Below are 22,670 nucleotides of genomic sequence, written 5' to 3'. Positions count from 1 at the left end.
CAACCAAAAAAACTGGGCAAACAATGTCTACAAGGTCAACGGTATGGCGAAAAATTACTATTTTCAGCATTTATATGGCATATTTTTCTGGCAACTGTGCTTCAGTGGCTGCGTCCAAAAAAACTGGGCAAACAATGTCTACAAGGTCAACGTTATGGCGAAAAAATGACTATTTTCAGCATTTATATGGCATATTTTTTCTGGCAACTGTGCTTCAGTGGCTGCGTCCAAAAAAACTGGGCAAACAATGCCTACAAGGTCAACGTTATGGCAGTTGTTTAAAGAGAACAGTAGATTACTAGCCAGCAAAGCTACCTAAGCTAAAATGTCCCTCAAATCCCTGCAGACTTCTGTCCCTCCAATACAGAGCAGTATCAAGCAGATTACTAGCCAGCAAACTTACTATCATCTGTCCCTGAAATCACTAACAGCTCTCCCCCTACACTATCTCTTCCAAGCACACACAGGCAGATTTTTCAGATACATTTTTGCCCTTGATCCCCCTCTGGCATGCCACTGTCCAGGTCGTTGCACCCTTTAAACAACTTTAAAATCATTTTTCTGGCCAGAAATGTCTTTTCTAGATGTTAAAGTTCGCCTTCCCATTGAAGTCTATGGGGTTCGCGAACCGTTCGCGAACCGCTCGCATTTTTGCGCAAGTTCGCGAATATGTTCGCGAACTTTTTTTCCGACGTTCGCTACATCCCTATAGAGTGGTGGCAGACGGGGAGATTAGTCACCCAGCGACATATCTCCTCTACTGCGGGCAACTAATCTCCCTCACTGCCTTCCCGCTGGCAAGAACACGGGATCACTTTGGATTTCCGAAGTTGCGCAAAGTTGCCTCACTTCGGAAATCCAAAGCGATTTTGCCGGTGGGAAAGCAGTACAAGGAGATTAGTGCCCGCCGTAGATGAGATTCGTCGCTGGGTGACATCTCCCCGTCTGCCACCACCCTTAAAGTGAATGGGCATTTTTTCTTAAGGGCATTTTTTCAATGCTAATTTTTCCGCAGTGAATTTTCACCGCAGTTTTGCACACAAATTTTAAATTTGCACATGGCGAAATTCTGAATTTCACTGTGAATCCATAGCTGGCGAATAAATTCGATCATCACTAGTGATAGGACTTTGTGGTGTGGATGGATTTGCTGTAAATGTCTTTAAACCAGCCCAGGGTTCTTCTTCATTGTACATAGGTACACCCCACAGTGGTATTTGTACACCATAATCTGTCCCTATCTGTTTAGGAAATTTGACTATAATAAAGGTTTTTAGGCTGGCTGCTTATGGCCCATGGCTCCATTGGTACACCAAGCTCTAAGAAATTGCTGTAGCTATCTGTACATTTTATATATATATATATATATATAGGATTATAAAAAGGTGTTTATTCTTTTGGACAGTCATGTCCAATAAAGTTTAATGTGAATGTAACTGCTACACCTAGCCATAAGATGAAGCTGATGAGGTTAATTGTGGGTGTGGTATATGATATGACATCATTTCTCTATAACTTGAATGTAGTGCTTTGTATTAAAGGGCACCTAACTTGGCAAAACAGGAGGTTAGGGCAAATACAGCGCATATTGCGCATAATCCTACATGCTTTATTGCCTAAAGGCTGGGGTTCAGGAAACATCCTTATTCTATTCCTTGGACCGTCGTGGACAGAGCAATCCATTTCAACCTGCACCTGCAGGAAACATATCTGCTAAAAGGCTTAAATTCTCCCATATTATAACATTAGAGTCTCTGTAAATGTAAAAGATTGGGTGTGAGGTATCCAATGAGAAATGGCTTATAATGCTATTAAATGAAACTTCAGAGCAGCCATTAGAACAAGTAACATCTGTGCTGTTAGGAAGGTGCACTATCTCCTCTGCACTTAAGCCATTAGCTGTACTATTTTTGTCTTTCAGGCAGATTTTCTGTGACATGCTTATAACACCCTATCTGTTAGGGAGACGTGGCAACAGCATATGGTTCCTTTCCCTTGTACCGAGCACTAGCCAGCAGCCTCTGGTGCCCTCATTTGCCTATGTTTGTTTTGCTTTCATGTTAGCAGGTTAACAAGAACACTGTAGTTTCCTTTGGTGCATTTTCCCTTCCAGTACGAGTGTTTTATTACTGGTATAAAGCATGCATGTGGTACCTATTTAGTTGCACCTGCTGTATAATTAACCACATCCCAGGCTTTTCTTTATATCCAGCAGCAACAAAAAGCATTTCCCCCCAAAATTCCAGTGTAATTGTGGCCACAGGAAGATGTGGCTACCACTTGCAATTCTGATGCAAGTTGCAGGGTACATTTTCAGAGTAGGGATTCGAGGGTGCGGCATTAAAATTGCATTATCGTGATTCTTGTGACACAAGTCTTGCACAAGTGCAGTGTCAAAATGAGCCCTAGCATTTGAAGTATTCAGAGGTCCACGGAGTACCCCCACAGGCCCAATGAATAGTAACTGTCTATGGTAGTGACATACGGCGTAACCCAAGACTTTCTGTGAAATTTGGCCAACCATTGCAGGTTAGGGTTGGGTGCAGGCCGGACTGTGGAAGTACACTTCTCCACTGCAGTTTCCTTGTCTTTAAACCAAAGGCTTGGATAGAAGTAGTGTACAGAATGAAAAGATGCGGGTATGGGTTAGGCACAGGTCCTACAATGACATTTTTTGGGGTTGGGTGCGGGTTAGGGTTTTGCTGGTAAGGGTTAGGTGTGGGTTGAGTTTTTTCTGACCCACTAGTCTATGGCATTTTACAGAATGCCCTTTGGTGTTTGCTAGAATCCACAGATTGCTGCTCCAGACCTGGCTTTGTCTATTGACGCAACTTACTTTGGGAACCCTGGAATTATCACTAGGGTTCCCCAGTGTCAATAGGAACAAATACTATACGGAAGTGCAAGGTACATTTTTGTACAAAATAACAAAAAGAAAAAAGCCGGCTCTAATCTCTTCTGGACATTAGTGAAACAAATATGTCGGACGCATACGCATACCTTATGTCGGACACATACCTTTTAACTACATGGAATTAAGTTATTCTTTTACCCTCATGGCTGTGGTCGCAGGAGTGCGTGCAGATTTATTTTGAAGACATTTTTGTACACAAGTATATTTAATAAATGGTGCCAATAAGTACAACATTTTAGTGTTACCGCACTAGCAGAGGTGTTTATAAATTACCCTTAATGTCTTTATGCTCACTGGTCATAGCTGATAACTCAAGGTAATCAACATGGCAAATTATGAGTTCTGAGAATGATGTGCAGAAATGTTATTTTTCATTCCTCACTAAATTTTTTTTTTTAAATTTCTTTATTTAATCAAATTTTTCCAAAAAAAAAAGACCACAAAACAAAACATACAAAGTAAATACATAGTACAAACAATATCCAGAAAAACAGAAAATAAAAACAAACAAAGGGATACAGAAAAAAAAGGGGTAAGGGGGGGATACTTTGCACCGCCTTATGCTATATTTGAGATCCCAATACCGGGCTTAGCCATTTCTCCCATAAACCTATGCCATGGATACCATATTTTCCAGTACCTGCCACTATTATTGTGATAAATATATGTTAATTCCTCTAATGTTCTTATTTCTTCCACAGAATTTACCCAATTGTTATATGTCGGCGCCTCTTTATTCTTCCAATTCCTAGGAATCAAGACCTTGGCTGCTTGCATTAGGTGAAAAGTAGGTGGGTCCTCTAACATCTTATTTTTTCCTCACTAAATTTGATACCTTCCTTCTCTTTATGACTAATGTGGTCTAAAGGGTTAATACAGATTCAATTGTTACAAGAGCAATATACATTATATAAAATTGAATATGTCTGGTGCTGTAAAATGCCATTATGAATTATGGAATATATTCATTATTATATGTGTACACTATAATACATGCATGTGTATGGCCTCTACTCTCTTGCGCAGCTTTAACTTCAGTGTGATACGGGTGAGGTCAGGGAACCAATGTATACCAGAATTTAATCCCAGTATTTATTAAGTTTCCTGATAAAGGAAAGACTACCACTGCTGCCCACATCTGTGACACTAATACAAAGACTACACCGACTTTTGCAATAATAACACATTCTGTGGGTGACAGCCATGTATTATGTGAATAAAGACAGCTAATGACCTGTGACTCCCAGCACCCCCAACAGCTATAATGTCAAATTTATTGACCTAGTTGAACCACAGTGCAACCATCACAGATTTTGGCTTGTGCATAGAGCTTGGATTCACATTTATGGAGCCAAAGGCAATAGCATGAAGCAGAAATTTCTTCAGATGACAAGGAAATAACAAAAGCCGTCTCTCCTTGTTCTGCTGGGAAGTCTGTGTAATGACAAATTGCATTTCTGCTCTTCCCACTAGTTCCAGGCTGGAAATAAGCAGCTCTGTAGTGACATCAAGAGGCACAAAGCATGCAGTTTTGCTACAGTAGAAATCTGATTTCTGGCATGATTTTGAGAAAGTTAAAGTAAGACAGTGACACTGCAAGTGCGGAAAATATTGGGAAATTGCAATTGCATGAGACAGAGCAAAAAAAAAAAAAACTGGGAGTGAAAAACTACTTGTAAAATGTCAGGAAAAATGTAAAGCCCTACAGGGGAGAAAGGTGCTAACAATTCTACAGACTGTGACTATTTGCAAATCCCACTCCAATTAGCACCTTCTTGTTGCACAGTGTTATTAAAACCTGGCAGTGCCGCATATTCACTGAGCTGTCCTGCACGGGCTCTGCCAAATATACTCTGATCCTAACTGGAGCTGCCAAACTTTGTGACACTGGGGACTGATGCAGTTATACGGGCAAAGAGCCAGTTACACACAGCAAGCATTCCGCTGTTTCACTTGTTCTGGTTTAGTGCATCAAATTATAAAGCAACTATTGCTTGGTTTCTATGGGTCGCACCTGCTTATTTTGCTGTACAGTTTTGGGATCCGTTATCCAGAAGTTCGGTATTCAGAAAGCATCGGATTGCAGATACTTTTTCTAGATCCTAACTAAGATATAATTAAGCCTTATTGGAGGCAAAACATTACTTTTGGGTTTATTTTATGTTTAAATAATTTTTTGGTAGGCTTAGATTACAAAAAAATTAGTGTAAGACTGGAGGGTCCAGGGCTGCCCCAGCTGCAACCCCCCCCCCCTCAGCCTTGGGCCCTCTGTCCCAGCTGCAACCTCTACTCCAGGCCCCCCATCGCAGCCTCAAACCCCTCCCCCTGTCCCAGTCACAGCCCCCCTGCCCCATCCGCAAATCCTCTTCCGTCCCTTGATGTGGGCACCTTATATTGTTGTGAACATGATCAGGGCCAGGGATGGTGCCCAGGGAACAGGTCTGGGTTGGTGTTTTCCCAGTGTCCCATTGGCCCAGTCCAACCCTGCCCTTTATCCAGAAAACCCTAGGACCCAAGAATTGTGGATAATAGGTCCCATACCTGTATAAGCCCTTTAATAAAAGGTGCAAAGTTTGCAGGAATTCCAGGAATTCGATTGCAGCCAGGATACTGGTAGGATATCAAATTACATCTGTATATTTCATTGTTAGCCCCGTACCCTGAACTGCTGCTCCTCTTCTTTAAAAACTGCACTGGCCTAGAGGGAATTCAGTGTTAAATTCTCCACCACCATCTTGCTGCTGGCTCCCAGGTATCCACTGCATCGAATAAAACCAGACTCATGCACAGTACAAGAAGAACCACAAAGGTTTTATAGTATGGGTGCACCCACCTGGGGCAGCACAGGTGATTAAGATCAGGAATCAATATGGCAGCCGTTCTACACCAAATTACCCTGGGTTGGTGCATATTTTGAAAGAAAAGGAGTGCCAGCCTGGGGCAGATGGATAGGGATTATAATCACTGGGGTGTGATTAAAAATTGGCAGCCCCCTAAGTGATTTGTAGTTTAGTCTTCCTTTAAACCCTACTTCTAAACATTGTATATTTTAGACTGTAAAAATACATGTATAAACTGTGCATTAATATTATCTCCTAATTCCAGTTACTTGATCGTTTAAGCTGCAGCTTCAATTGCTCTTGCGATGTCTGCAAATCAATATCATAACGCTGATTGAATTTATATAGTGCTATGGGCAGGCATTTGTTACTAGGTCACAATGTACTGGGCACGTACACATCTCTGATGAAAAGCTATTGATCTTTCCAAATGCTTTTTATTAGAGGATTGGATGCAGCTAAATCTTTATTTAATCCGTGATCCTGTAAATTTGTATAAATTCAACTATTTACATTTTTTGTTTGTTTTTATTCATAGGAAATTCATATGAAAATAGAACAACTCAAGAGAGAACAAAATGGATTCATAGTCTACTACCAGAAATAAAGTGCTGTTAGCTAGTGCTGTGGAATGTATGTAAGAAAGTTAAAATAGACTGCATTAAAGGGAGACTAAAATTGTTTTTATATAATTGAACTTCTAGGCCCAACCTAATAAGTGCTGGAAGTTGGGTTAGCGCAAGCATTACCCTATGCAAGTTTGCAGCAACCCTACTTCCTTACATTTCCCTGCATTGGGCCAAGGCTTTTGGGTAACTGTAGTGTTAAAACCTGACTGTGATGGGGAAAATAATCATTTTCAGGAAACTGGTTTCTGGGAATGAAATGCTAGTGATTGATTAATTATATTTTTTGAACATATCAAAGGTATTAATATGAAGCTGGTCTTTCCTTTGCTTATACAGCACACTCCACTTTTGGGAAGGGTTTCCTTTAGATCAGTGAACCCACAACCAGTGGCTCATAAGCAACATGTTGCTCACCAACCACTTGGATGTTGCTCCCAGTGGCCGCAAAACATGTTCTTATAGATCAATTCCAGGCTTGGAGGCAAGTTATGATTATATAAAAACCAGGTGTACTGCCAAATATAGCCTTCTGTTGGCTGCCTGCCCACACAGGGGCTACCAAATAGTCAATCACAGTCCATATATGGCATCCCAAGGGACTTTTCATGTTTGTGTTGCTCCCCAACTTCTTTTATTTTTGAATGTTGGTCACTGGTAAAAAAAGGTTTGGGACCCCTGCTATAGTTCCTGGTGGGATTTGCTTCTATTCAGCCACAAGAGCATTGGTTTGGTTGGACACTGATATTTGGGATCAAGCTGTGTATCCCAGTTCATCCCACCAGTGTTCAGTTGGGTTGAGTTCAGGGTTGTCTACATACCAGTCAAGTTCTCCCACTCCCATCTCAGCAAACCCATTCTCTACTTTGTGCACTGGGTTTTCCCCAAACTTTTGCCAGAAAGTAGAGAGCATGCAGCCAACCGAAAAATGCTCCTGCTGCATCTGTTTTTGAGCCACAATAGAGTAGCTCTTATGTCTGCTCTTCCTGTACCTAAATGTGTAACTAATGTGCTTTCCTTAGCAGCTAAATTACAGAGAGGCATACACACATACATATTTAACAGTACGGAATACTACCAACTAATATGCCAAATGCACTGCTCATTTATACAGGTTCTAAATTTGTCTTTATAATTATTTAATCAATCTTTCATAAATAAATAATGGTTGGACAGGAAAGAAGTCAGATAATGAGTTCCTGTTCCTGATGGAGTGCTGCTCTTGTCTGTTATGTAGCTCCAAATACATCAACACCTTGAGATTTACATTTGGCTGCTGGGATTTTGCATCAACTCATGGCCATTCAGTACTGTGCTGTGGCATAGGTAAATAGATGGATAGACAGATAGACCGGGAGGCAGATCAGTGAGTCTATTCAAGTGAGACTTATTATTGGTGTGAGAGTATATGGCAGGTATAGTTTCAACACTGCTTCTAAACGTGCGCTTCTCACAGTATATATATATATATGCTATAGTGGGGTATATTCTTCTTCTATAAATACTAGCAATTACAAAACACACAGTATGACACTTGGCTAAAATAAGAAAAGAAAAAAGCTTTGTATAACAAGGAAAAAGATTAGAAAGTTTACTGTTCCTTCCAGTTAGAACAGAAATACAGGAGAAAAAAAAAGTGTGTCCCATATACTTGCACCATCCCATTATCAAGTCTCAATATAAGTTAAAACTTAACTTTTATTAAATCAACTAATTCAACACAAGAAAGAGAAAAAAGAATTAAAAACAAGGTTAGGTAGGGTAGCTATATCGACACAAGGTCATTAGCTAGTATACGATACATAATGTCGAGAATGTAGCGTGGGTTTATGCTACAATAGCAACTATTGCCCACCATCAGTCTCGACTGCCGTCATGCTGGCATACCTCTGTGCATGTAAGGGGTAAATGGCATTTGGAGTTAAATAGGCGGGGGTATATGCACCTGGTCCCTTTTCTCACGGAAGGGATAGTAAAGCTTGAGAGGCGGAAGCAACCTTCCGATATCGAGAGCCCTCGTATCCTCCCACACCACCCTTCCTTTGTGATCAGTTCCCCAGTATAGGACGCAAGTAGCCGATCGGCAAAGTGCCTTAAAAGTTTTGGTCGGCAATTTTACGGTGCCCTTTACCAACCCTTCCGCCCTTCCTCCCTTCCTCCCTTCCTCCCTTCCACAGAGCCGCCCCAGCAATTGATCGTCCCTGCCTAACGGTTTTAAAATTAGATGCGCCTGACGCGCGTTTCGCTTGTCAATCCACAAGCTTTGTCAAAGGCTGTATTCGGCGCCAAAAATAGTGCAGGATTAAATAGGCAGGGGGATGCTCCTTTGATTTGAATTGGCCAATCGCGGAACAGGGGGAGGAGTTCAATCGTTGTACATTGACAGGAGAATGCTCCTTCGATTTGGATTAACCAATCGCGGAGCAAACATAGGAGTCCTGTCATTAAACATTGTGTCATGTCAATATTGAACACTATTTAAGCCTGAAAGTCAGGCCATTTGCAACAATGTATGGAGGCAATTTCCTGATGTCCATACAGTATCCCAAATTCTGGTTTACTGATTAAAGTAACAAAGTTCAATAATTTTACAAGTAGATACTATGATGCAATCACCCTCTCTTCAAGCCAGAAATCGATGATTTAGAAAAAAGGGGGCGAGATTGTGTAGATTTATTGCTCATAAAAGCTATATCAAAAAGCAGTTAGATGAAAATATTCATCATAATACTTTCATTGAGACCAGTAGGGCTGAGCGCATTCAATAAAAAAATTAATTCACTTTCTTTTGCCAGGAGAGATGTTTCGACATCACCCCCCCGAATCCCTAGATTGATACTGCACAGACCAGTGGCATGCAATCCCTTACTGGAACTGTTATGGCATTCCATGAAATGTCTGCTCACTGGGGGGAGTGGTTTCTTGCTTTTACCCAGTCTGGGGCATTATCTATACTTAGTACATGTTCCAGGATTCTTTTTTTGAATGCACGGTTGGTCTTACCAATGTATATTTTATTACATGGGCAAGTTAGCAGGTAAATTACATTGATAGTATTACATGAAAAATATTGTGTAATTTTATAAGGTTTGCCAAATCTATCTGGAACTGATAGTTGGTTAAACATGAATTTACATGCTTTGCAGTTGCCACATGGAAATGTGCCCATTCTAGCAGATTGGGTTTTATGTTTGGAAAAGTGGCTTTTGACCAATCGGTCACGCAAATTGGGGGCTCTGCGACTACACAGTTGTGGACGTGGACCCAGTGTCATGGATAGAACTGGGTCAGTGAGTAAAATGTGCCAGTGTCTAGTGAGAGCAGAATTGATGTCTGGCCATTGTTTGCAGAACGTGCTAATAAATCTTATTGGTTGATCACTTGTACTATCCGTATGTTGTGGTCGAACCAGTAAACTTGTTCTCTCTGTTTTAATTGCTCTTTGGTAGGCCTTCTCAATAATAGATTTTGAGTAACCCCTTGCCATCAGGCGCTCTTTAAGTTCAGTTGCACGGTGTTTGAAGGTGGTCACATCTGAGCAATTTCGACGCAATCGAAGAAATTCCCCTGTTGGGATTCCCTTTTTAGTTGCAATGGGATGGTGGCTCTGAAAATGTAATATGGAATTAGTAGCAGTAGATTTTCGAAACAAATCTGTAGAGATTCTGCAGTCATGGTGGACTGTGTCCACTTACAATAAATATATTGAAAATAATATTGTGCCACGTGGCTTACGTATCAAAATCTTTAGAGATTCTGCCATCACTCTCTAGGATTAATGTTACATCCAGGAAATCCAATTTGTGATCGCTTACAGTATGTGTCAATCTGATATTAAGATTGTTATCATTCAGCGTATGTAGAAATTGGTCTAAGCATTCACGACTACCATTCCATAGAAATACCAGATCGTCTATATATCGAAACCAGGTTGTAATGTACTGGGTGAATTGGGACATAGTGTCACCGAATACCCAGAAAGCCTCCCACCAACCCATGAATAGGTTGGCATAGGTGGGTGCGAAAGCAGCACCCATGGCTACTCCTCTCACCTGCAAATAGAATTTATCGTTGAAAACAAAGAAATTGTGATTTAGGCAAAACTGGGTTAACTCAGTCATGAAGTCAATAAATTGATAATCCCAACTGCTTTCAGTCTCCATGAAAAATCTAACAGCTTGTAGGCCATGTTTGTGAGAAATCGATGAATACAATGACTCGACATCACATCCCACTAGAAGGGTACCCTCATCAGTTTTGATATCTTGCAATTTAGAAAGGAGGTCACTGGTATCCCTAATATATGATGGGAGATTGGTTACGAAACTCCTTAATTTGATATCAATATATTGGCTTGCCTTTTCACATAAGTTGCCATTACCTGATACTATTGGACGACCAGGTGGCTTTGTTAAATTCTTATGTATTTTAGGTAGCATGTAGAATGTAGGGGTAGTGGAGGAGATATTCAATAGGGCTTTATATTCATTTCTGGTAATCAGCCCTGTTTGAAAACCATCCTCAATTAAAGTGTTGTATGATACCCTAAATTCGTTAGTGGGATCACTATGTAATTTACGATAACACAGGTTATCATTTAATTGTTTGAGGGCCTCTGTCATATACATCATACGTGGCCAAATTAGCACATTTCCCCCTTTATCTGATGGTTTCACTACAATATCGTCCCATTGAGAAATTTCTTGAATAGCCTGTCGTTCCTCTCTAGTAAGATTATCACAGTGTGACTTGGGTAACTTCATGAAGTCTTTCATGACTAGTTCACAAAAAACATTAACTGCCGAGCTTGTGTTCTTAGGTGGCATAAAGCGACTCTTGGGTTTCATAGTGCCCATTGGTGATGCCTGTTCCATCATTAAGTCATTCAGGTCAGAAATTGCCTGATCGAAAGAGTCTTGTTCATGTATGTGAGACTCTGCTAAATCATGCGGATTAAGGGGATTGGGTGTACGTAGGAAAGGGTTCATAGTTGACTGAGTAATTAGATCGTCATCTTTATTAAAGTATTTCCTTAGTAGTAGTTTCCTACAGAAAAGGAAAAGATCTTTATAGAGAGAGAACTGACTAATATCAAAACTGGGTGAGAAGGACAAACCTTTACTTAATATATGACTTTGTATATCCGTGAGGACATGTTCACTTAAGTTGATCACAGTTAGTTTCTCTGTGTCCTTTTCTTTCTGTACTGGCCCCTCTCCCAGTAATTCTGACGTGGGTATGCCCACCTGTCCCGGTTTCTTAATTCCCTTCCCCCCTCTCCTAACCCTCTTCTTTCTTCTGTCCCTAAAAAAAGTGAAGAGGTCGGCGGGGCATCTACTCCCCTAATGTTACCGATTTGTTGTGAGGAGTCATCCTCTGATTTATCAGATAATGTGAGATCACTTTGTGATGTCTGACGTCGGTTCGTAGCTTTCCGACCCCACTGAAAGATGGTACCCACCGCATAGTCATTCATATCGCGAACATATTTCTGTCTTTTTTTGTCAATTGTATCCTGCACCATTCTATCAATCTCAGTGTTGACTCTGGACATACGTAATATAAATTGTTCATTTTGGGAAAACTCAGACAATTGTTTTTCAATCTCGTTAATTTTATTAGTTAGGTCCTTAACCGTTTGATTCTCGTGTTCACATGCCAATTGAAGTAGTTGCATGGAACATTTGTGTAAAATGTCCTCCCACCTTTTCCTGAAACTGTCATCATGCACCTCAAAGGTGGGGAGGATCTTGATACGTAAGCCACGTGGCACAATATTATTTTCAATATATTTATTGTAAGTGGACACAGTCCACCATGACTGCAGAATCTCTACAGATTTGTTTCGAAAATCTACTGCTACTAATTCCATATTACATTTTCAGAGCCACCATCCCATTGCAACTAAAAAGGGAATCCCAACAGGGGAATTTCTTCGATTGCGTCGAAATTGCTCAGATGTGACCACCTTCAAACACCGTGCAACTGAACTTAAAGAGCGCCTGATGGCAAGGGGTTACTCAAAATCTATTATTGAGAAGGCCTACCAAAGAGCAATTAAAACAGAGAGAACAAGTTTACTGGTTCGACCACAACATACGGATAGTACAAGTGATCAACCAATAAGATTTATTAGCACGTTCTGCAAACAATGGCCAGACATCAATTCTGCTCTCACTAGACACTGGCACATTTTACTCACTGACCCAGTTCTATCCATGACACTGGGTCCACGTCCACAACTGTGTAGTCGCAGAGCCCCCAATTTGCGTGACCGATTGGTCAAAAGCCACTTTTCCAAACATAAAACCCAATCTGCTAGAATGGGCACATTTCCATGTGGCAACTGCAAAGCATGTAAATTCATGTTTAACCAACTATCAGTTCCAGATAGATTTGGCAAACCTTATAAAATTACACAATATTTTTCATGTAATACTATCAATGTAATTTACCTGCTAACTTGCCCATGTAATAAAATATACATTGGTAAGACCAACCGTGCATTCAAAAAAAGAATCCTGGAACATGTACTAAGTATAGATAATGCCCCAGACTGGGTAAAAGCAAGAAACCACTCCCCCCAGTGAGCAGACATTTCATGGAATGCCATAACAGTTCCAGTAAGGGATTGCATGCCACTGGTCTGTGCAGTATCAATCTAGGGATTCGGGGGGGTGATGTCGAAACATCTCTCCTGGCAAAAGAAAGTGAATTAATTTTTTTATTGAATGCGCTCAGCCCTACTGGTCTCAATGAAAGTATTATGATGAATATTTTCATCTAACTGCTTTTTGATATAGCTTTTATGAGCAATAAATCTACACAATCTCGCCCCCTTTTTTCTAAATCATCGATTTCTGGCTTGAAGAGAGGGTGATTGCATCATAGTATCTACTTGTAAAATTATTGAACTTTGTTACTTTAATCAGTAAACCAGAATTTGGATACTGTATGGACATCAGGAAATTGCCTCCATACATTGTTGCAAATGGCCTGACTTTCAGGCTTAAATAGTGTTCAATATTGACATGACACAATGTTTAATGACAGGACTCCTATGTTTGCTCCGCGATTGGTTAATCCAAATCGAAGGAGCATTCTCCTGTCAATGTACAACGATTGAACTCCTCCCCCTGTTCCGCGATTGGCCAATTCAAATCAAAGGAGCATCCCCCTGCCTATTTAATCCTGCACTATTTTTGGCGCCGAATACAGCCTTTGACAAAGCTTGTGGATTGACAAGCGAAACGCGCGTCAGGCGCATCTAATTTTAAAACCGTTAGGCAGGGACGATCAATTGCTGGGGCGGCTCTGTGGAAGGGAGGAAGGGAGGAAGGGAGGAAGGGCGGAAGGGTTGGTAAAGGGCACCGTAAAATTGCCGACCAAAACTTTTAAGGCACTTTGCCGATCGGCTACTTGCGTCCTATACTGGGGAACTGATCACAAAGGAAGGGTGGTGTGGGAGGATACGAGGGCTCTCGATATCGGAAGGTTGCTTCCGCCTCTCAAGCTTTACTATCCCTTCCGTGAGAAAAGGGACCAGGTGCATATACCCCCGCCTATTTAACTCCAAATGCCATTTACCCCTTACATGCACAGAGGTATGCCAGCATGACAGCAGTCGAGACTGATGGTGGGCAATAGTTGCTATTGTAGCATAAACCCACGCTACATTCTCGACATTATGTATCGTATACTAGCTAATGACCTTGTGTCGATATAGCTACCCTACCTAACCTTGTTTTTAATTCTTTTTTCTCTTTCTTGTGTTGAATTAGTTGATTTAATAAAAGTTAAGTTTTAACTTATATTGTTGGGATTTCAGACTTGATAATGGGATGGTGCAAGTATATGGGACACACTTTTTTCTCCTGTATTTCTGCTCTATATATCATGTGACCCTGCACACCATTATATGTTATATCTCTCTATCAATGGGAGGTGCTACCTATTACCTTTGTTGCTCCTTCCAGTTAGAAGCCTTGTCTCACTCACCATGTGCCATTGTGCTAATCTCCGAAGTGCCGTGGCACCCTGAAAACTGCTTGATTTTCTGACCTGGGTCAATCATCCAGAATGTAATTGTCGATCCTGTCTCCAAGCTGATTACCTGGAAAAAAAAAGCAAGGAAATGTTGATGAAAAAAGACGTCTACAATGGGTTCAGGTAAAATTACCGCTTTCTGTAGTTCTAAAAGGTTTATTTTATAATGTGTAGTATTTATGTGAAACTTTATCATATTATTATATTACACGGTGTTACAGTGTTCTCTATATATACATCATTTAATTGAAACACAGGCCAAAGTGGGCCTAATAAAGAAGGTGGCTTTATTATAGTTACATCTTGAAATTAACTTGATGCTCAGCCTAAAAGCTAAAATGTTATCAGGTCATTTGTTTAAGGGAGGTGGCACACATGGCGATTCGGGGGAGATTAGTCGCCCAGCGACAAATCTCCTCTTCTTCAGGTGACTAATCTCCCGAAATGCCTTCCCGCCAGCTAGAATGTAAATCGCTGGCACTCGGATCACTTTGGCTTTCCAAAGTCGCCAAAGTTTCCTTGTGAGGCAACTTTAGGAGACTTCGGAAAACGTAGCAATCTGAGTGCCATCCAGCAGGTGATTCACATTATAGCCGGCGGGAAGGCATTTCATGGAGATTAGTCACTGGGCGAATAATCTCCATGAAATGGAGCGAGTGCCACCACCCTTAGTGAGCCCAGACAACAGAAACCTGATAAATTTGATACTAGATTTTGTAATTTTTTAAATCACAAACGTAAGGGGACCCAGAGGACGTAGGAGGAGAAAAGGAAATTTAAGCCTCAGTCAGTACTGAAGACGTCCTGTGGCAGGGAAGTATTGCCCATTGGTTCAAGTGTATGTAACCTTTCTGGACTCCACCATAGCAGGAGGTGGATTTGTGAGGGGGCCTGAGGTGAAGGTAGCCCTCATTGTATGAGGAGGGGCAACCATCCCTTAGTGAAGCCAGGGGACTTGTGAATGAGGTATAAAGTTAGTCAAGCATCTTGTCATAGAGCACCTTGGGGTGTATGGTAGTCAGGGCTAATGAGCATGAGTATTTCTATGCTCCACCAACGAAAAGTAGATTGGTTAGTAGATGCCACATTAGGGACTTTAGTGTGGTTGGACTCAGGCAGTGCTGGGCCAAACAAGCTGAGTGCCCTTAGCGACTCAGCTGACCACCTCACCCTCTATGCATGGGTGAACGAGTGCTCACATTGACAATGGAATGAAAAGCAGGCAGTGGCCATGGGCTCGGGCACTACTATATACTGGTAGTCTGGGGCTGACACCTGTAGTGAGATTATTATTATTATTATTATCAACATGTATTTATATAGCGCCAACATATTGCATAGCACTGTATTAACAATTGAAGTACCTGAAGTCTTGCTGAATCAATTGCCTCATCTATTAAGTGTACCAATGGGGTACCTTTGCTTCTCAGTAAACCTTCAGATATGGTTAATAATCACTAGCACCCATTTCTCTCATTATTTTACTTTGACACCAAGTTACTGTTCATCTACCATATATTTCCTTTGGGCAATTCCAGCGAGGGCGCAGCCGAGAAAGAGGGCTGCAATGGAACACTCTACTGTTCAGACACTGTGATCCTGAAAGGATTATATGTAATCCCCCGCTACCTGTTACATGTATATTTCTTTTCAGACCCTCTCATCTATTCATCTTCCAGTTCGCCATTTAAACTGCTTCAAGGTTTCCAGTGTAAGTGGGACCCTAGCAAAACCATGTAACCGTTTAGCCTGAGCCAGGGAGCTATAAACCATGAAAAATAAAGATCAATTGCAGATTGAAATTGAATGTTGCTACATTATAGTAGAGTTTACTTCAAGGTGAATTGCCTGTGTAATATGATTGATATAGGGTTTGGCACCTTTTACAAAAACATTTTCCTGAGGGAAAATACAGGTAGTGAGATAAAGGAAGATGCACAGTGATACCTGCTTTACTAAAGATGTAACTAGATTAAAAATCATGTAAGCTATTATAATATGTGATAAGCAAACAGAGCTAGGCACCTGCACCTTGTTTTTTAAATGACAAGCAAAACCAAATTCTCTAATATGTGACTCGGATTCAATCCCTTTAACTGCACTTTTGAAAATTTTGAATCTTGTAAATGTGGTAGATGTGGATTTTAATATCAAAATCCAGACTAAATACAAGAGTAGAGAAAAATCTGCTGTAACAACACTGAATTGGCCTAAATAACTCAAATGTGGATGTTGCTCTCTGAAGAAACTCCCTTTTCTTGTCAAGGTTATTTTATCAACTACTGAAAGATGAGCCTGTCACGGTCGGCACCCTAAATCCAGAACCAATGCTAAGCATCCTGTTCTCAGCTCTTGTTTCTGCCTTTAACAGCCGCCTTTCACCTCGGGAGGAGCCCTCGGCTAATCGGATCTCGCCAGGTCTTAATAAGAGAGATGCCAAGCGAAGGGTTTTGGACGAGCTAAGTGGCACGACAGTAAAGCAAAAGTCTTTTGGGCAGAAGGTCACAGTACAAGGCGTAGGCAAAGCATAGTGAAATCAGGCCAGGTCGGGGCAGGCAGAGTACAAGTGGAGTCAGACAGGCAATGGTCAAACCAGGAGATCAATCAGAAGGGATGCGGATATAGAATAGTCAGTTTACCAGGCAGGGTCAGGATTACAGAAGTCAGGATAGTCAGAAACAGGCTGGGGTCACAACAGGTATCAGATATCACAGATCAGGCAGAAATAGAGGAGACGCGCGGCGCGCATGCCTTAAGCAACGCTCACAGAGGACCAACACAGCGTGGCGGGCGTCCCGCCAAGGAGGCTGCAGGCGTCCCTGCTGACCCGCTCCCACTACACCACCGGGGTAAGTTATTACACAGGCAAACAAGGGAAAGTTGTGCTCACCACAAATTTTTAGGCGGGGGTGCAATGAGGCTGTGACCACAAAATACATATTGACAAATACAAGAGTCCTCTGCACTCAACTCATTATCAATATATTTAAGACAGAGACATTTTGTGCATACTGCTACTGAAAAATGCCTTACCCTTTAAACAACACAGGGATTGTTTGTCCATATATTGCAATATATTTAAGCTGACCAACTACATCAAAGTCATCCCATATCTGGCCAGTCCTACGCTCAATTCTCATCTGACCCATTGAGAACTGCCTGTCCAGCTCCATGTTGTAGCTCCCACCCTTCCCAGCTATAGTCAGGTGATCCCACTGGTGTCTAATAAAAGGGCAGCCAAGTTTGGGAGTTTTACTTTGAAAGCAGCTAATAAGTTGCAGGTAAAACTTAGTCCCTTTGTAAAATGTATAATGAAGCAATAGAATTCTTAATGAATCAGATAAAATTGAGCATAGGACTGGCCAGATATGGGATGACAGACAGACAGATGATAGATAGATAGATAGATAGATAGATAGATAGATAGATAGATAGATAGATAGGTTTCAGTTGATAGCTAAATGAAAGGAACAGACAACCATGAGGTTCATAGAAGTAAAGGGTTAAGTGGAACTGAAGAGATTTCGGAAATATCCCAGCAACACGCTGAATGCACACTTGGTGATGAATGTCCCATATTCTTAGTACCTGTCAAGAAACAATTACTAACTGATTACTTTTAAAACTCTTCTGTCTTCTGATACTTGGGGGAGTTGCTTCACTGCTCAGGATTTATTATCCATTCTATGTTACAGTTCTGAACCATTTGGAAGGATATGGACCCTCATTGCTACTACAGGTATGGAGCCTGTTATCCAGAATGCTCAGGACCTGAGACTTTCAGAATAACAGATCTTTCCATAATTTGGATCTTCATACCTTGGGGGAAATCTACTAACCTGCGTAAATTCGCCAGCGACGGCTTCGCACCCATCGCAAAACTTCGCCAGGCAAAAATTCGCTCAGACTACACTAAATTTACTAAAATGCAAAGTTGCGTATGTCTCTCTATCTATGTCTTTCTTTGGATGCTTGACATAAAATTAGAACATTTGTGAATATTCACATTATTATTATTATTATTACAAATATTCATTAAATGAGTAGTTAACTTTTAGTATGTTATAGAATGGCTAATTCTGAGCAACTTTTCAATTGGCCTTCATCTGTTCTTTTTTTATAGTTTTTCAATTATTTGCCTTCTTCTACTGACTTTTACCAGCTTTCAAATGGGGGTCACTGAAAAGAAAATGCTCTGTAAGGCTACACATTTAGGGGCACATTTACCTAGGGTCAAATATCGAGGGTTAATTAACCCTCGATATTCGACCGTCAAAGTAAAATCCTTCGACTATCGAAGTCGAAGGATTTTGCGCTATTCCTACGATCGAACGATCGATGGAATAATCGAACGATCGATTTCTATTGCTATTCATTTTTCGTATTGCTAAGGTCATTTGGATCCTAGCAAACAGACTGCCGAATTTGCAAACTGGAGAGGTGCTTAATAAAAAGCTAAATAACCCAAAAACCACAAATAATAAAAAATGAAAACCAATTGCAAATTTTCTCAGCATAACACTCTCTACATCTACTACCAGTTCATTTAAAGATGAACAACCCCTTTAAACCACTTATTTGATTAGCTATGTTGCTTGGCAACTGTATGTAAAGATCTTCAAACAGCCATTAAATAATTTAACCCAAAGATTATAGAAGCTTGTTTAAAAAAAATGTAAATTAAGATAATTTAAGCTTTTTGAAAAGTAAAAATAATTTCAGGTAACTTTGCAAAATACATCATTTAAAAAATATGCAGACTTTTCATTATTTTTAATGGTTTCTGTGAGTTCCCTAAGCCTTGTTACCCCTTGTGTTTGCCCATGCTGCTAAATAAAATATACTTCATCTATATTCATGTAGGCTTAACATTTAATACTAATCTGCTCTAAAAAGTCCAGGTTTTTTTAAATCACCCTGCAGTGTGTCCTCCTTCTGCTTTTTGATGGACCTTTCAAATCTGCCATAAGTTGTTATATTTATTTTAGACAAGTTAAACATAAACCCAATAAACAGCACAAACTCTGTTTTACCCACTCTTTTTTGTAATGTATGTTGTCTAATATTTTCTCTTTGAGTCGTTTTGGGAGGAGAATGTTGTTTAGTTTCAGTTTGCCTCATTTATAATACTGACAGCAAAGAGTACGACCCTCCCTAACAAGCTGTTCCTTCGTATTTTACAGTCCGTTACTTTTTTCCTCCTTAAATGTATCTGCAAATATCTGATGCTTTGTTAACACAAACATTGATCTATATCTATCACTATAAGATCCCCTTGTACATTACAGTTTAGTGACATCTAGTGATGTTGGTATCTATGATATATCCCCTTTAAAGTTACCGTAATCTGACTATAGCAATGTATCCAATACATACCAATCACATTGACTTCTGGGTGGTAGTCAAAGCCATTAATGCCTTTAGAAATGTTCAAAGATGTTGTCCTCAAATGGGTTTTGCCTTTTTCTCTCCAGGCCAATACGACAGTATTATTGTCACTTGTAGAACAAGACAGGAAAGCTTTTAAATGAGAGCTGTAACTAACTGACGAAGGGAAACGAAATATTCTCATTAGTTCAGTGTACGTTACCACTTGAAGGTTCATGATTGGGCATAGCTTTGAGGAAGAATAAATGTCAAGCTAAAGTAAGAATGATCTTTATTACCTTGGCAGATTGAAAATGCTACAGGACTCAAGCCGTTATATTAAGGTCAATTAAGAAACTGCCATTTTTCTAATCAAACCTTTTCTACCGAAGCAAAACATTTCTGAAGCTATCCATAAAATCTGAAATCACATTTGGTAACTTTATTACACAATAATACATAGAACATGCCTTTGCTAAATGTGCTAGAAAAAGGCCCATCAATCAAGAGGTTTTAGGTCAAACTAGACAGGGGATTACAGGTACGGCTTTCTCTGCAATTATATTACAATATTTCTGTAATGATAAAAGTGAAATATGGGCAAGTTCTGAAGAGAATAATGTTACTGCACCAAGTGAAGCAAAACCATACCATGTTTTTAAGACTTATCCATTAACCTTTCCACAGCAAGATGGGATATGCAGTTGTTATGAAGGAATAGACGCAGGAATAGGGAGGAAAGGAAAGAAGGAAAGGAGAGAAGGAAGGAAGGAAGGAAGGAAGGAAGGAAGGAAGGAAGGAAGGAAAGGAGGTTAAAAACAGAGGGGTGTTCTCATATAAAGAAAAAAGGATCTTATTTGACCATATTGGCTGATAAATGCATCTAGTATGATGTGCACAATACCTTGGCAGACCCAGTTGCTTCCATGGAGTTTATGCTTTGCAATAAAACATGATTTGTGGTAACCAGAAATCAGCTCATTTCAGGTGATATACAGAGTGATTTGCTGGTCGTCTGTAGAATTAGTCTTTCAAACAACGAGATCATAGCTGTTGTAAAACAGAGGGCCTGGACCTAGGTAACCAAAAATAACTTAACATACTACAAAAGAAAACGTTATGGCTTTAATTTAATGTAAAAATACATTTTGGTTCACCTTTAAGTTAACTTTTAATCTGTTATGGAATGGCTGGTGCTCAGCAGTTTTTCAATTGGCCTTCATTTTTTAGTGTGCATAGTTTTTGAATTATCTGCCTTAATTTTCTGATGCTTTCCAACTTTCAAATGGGGGTCACTGACCCCAACTTAAAAACCAGTGCTCTGTAAGGCTATAATTGTATTGTTATAGCTATATTCTATTATTCATCTTTCTATTCAGGCCCTGTTCTATTCCTATTCCAGTCTCTTATTTAAATCAATGCATGGTTGCTAGGGTCATTTGGACCCTGGCAACCAGATTGCTGAAATTCCAAACGGGAGAGCTGCTGAATTTAAAGACAAATAACTCAACAACCACAAGTAATCAAAAAATGGAATCCAGTTGCAAATTATCTCAGAATATCAATTTCTACTTCATACTTAGGGGGTTATTTACTAAACTCCGAATGCAAAAATCACGAAAAATTTGTGATTTCTTTTTATAAAATCGGACTTTTAAAAAAATCACAAATTTTTCAGAGTTTATTAAACCCAGAGGATGGAAAAGTCTGTATCAGAAAATCCGGCATCTCAGACCTGTCAGGTTGCATATACAGTAAGTCAATGGAAGAAGTCCCAATGATTTTTTGATGTGTGCTGGGTTTCCTGCAATACCCCAAAGTTTTCGGGTGAAAATCTGAGTTTTCGGGTGAGTTTTTTTTCCTGCAAAGCAAATTTTTGGAAAATTTAATAATAAATAAGCGTAAAAAAACCAGTGCGGATTTGATTGGAGTTTGTAGCAGAAAATATTGAGATAACTTCGGGATAAATAACCCCCTAATAGTTAATTTAAAGGTGAACAACCCCTTTAAGGTCATGCAGGTTGATATGAAATATTTCAATTTCCCATTCTGTTTACCCGTCCATTGACACCCCCTAAAGTGAGAACAGCATCATTGCCATCATCAAGATTAAACCAGTAGTCCATGAATATCCTTGCAAGCTGTAAAGCTTGTACTGACAAAATAAATCTTGCTTTGAGTTGAGGTCATAGAAGCAAATCTCTTTCCTGGTAAACGATACAGCAATCTGTATTGGAAAGAAATGTGCTGTGTTTAGAACCATCCTTTACTGGATTACATTTGCCTTTATAGATATGAATGACTCCATGTAATTCTCTGTGGAAATCTTCTTCTTGCCAGCACTCACAATGGCACAGGAAATATAGACGTGAAAAAGAAATACAAATCTACAGTTGGGTAATGTATGAGAAGCTGGTTAGATAACAATTTTTGGTATGCTTATTGCTTAATCAATACATGAAGCATGCATAGAGTATGCGCAATCATTGGCCTTCTAGTATACTATGTTTACTATATGCAGAAAACATAAATATATTTACAATTTATTACGTCAGCTGAAGGAACTTCATCAAATTTCTTTCAATGTATGTAATTCATCATATTTAATTTCAATAATGCTCAGGATATCACAGCACCAACACTATCAGGTTATTGGGTACTCTGGTATCCTCAATAGATCAAGCAGCTAAAACAGACTATAGTACAGGTATGGGACGTAATTTTAATACCTTTAGTCTACTAGAAAATCATGCAAACTTTAAATAAACCCAATAGGCTGATTTTGCTTCCAATAAGGATTAATTATAACTTAGTTTGGATCAAGTACAAGGTACTGTTTTATTATTACAGAGAAAAAATAAATAATTTGTAAAAATG

The 22,670-nt window shown here is 39.9% G+C and overlaps 2 long non-coding RNA genes across 2 annotated transcripts; one reads left to right on the top strand and one right to left on the bottom strand.

Annotated features, from left to right (window-relative positions):
* Positions 1-3,431: 3,431 nt before the first annotated feature.
* On the top strand, positions 3,432-18,221 carry LOC108717026. Its single transcript, XR_001935807.2, has 4 exons — positions 3,432-3,705; positions 6,293-6,387; positions 14,357-14,549; positions 18,122-18,221. It is a non-coding gene; the product is annotated as an uncharacterized LOC108717026 (long non-coding RNA).
* On the bottom strand, positions 14,365-20,885 carry LOC108716207. Its single transcript, XR_005961375.1, has 3 exons — positions 20,698-20,885; positions 19,803-19,924; positions 14,365-14,493 (listed from the first exon to the last, which is right to left on the bottom strand). It is a non-coding gene; the product is annotated as an uncharacterized LOC108716207 (long non-coding RNA).
* Between the last annotated feature and the right edge of the window lie 1,785 nt (positions 20,886-22,670).

This window comes from Xenopus laevis, chromosome 5L (assembly GCF_017654675.1).
Source record: "Xenopus laevis strain J_2021 chromosome 5L, Xenopus_laevis_v10.1, whole genome shotgun sequence".
NCBI lineage: Eukaryota > Metazoa > Chordata > Amphibia > Anura > Pipidae > Xenopus > Xenopus laevis.
This window is presented reverse-complemented; position numbering and strand designations above follow the sequence as displayed.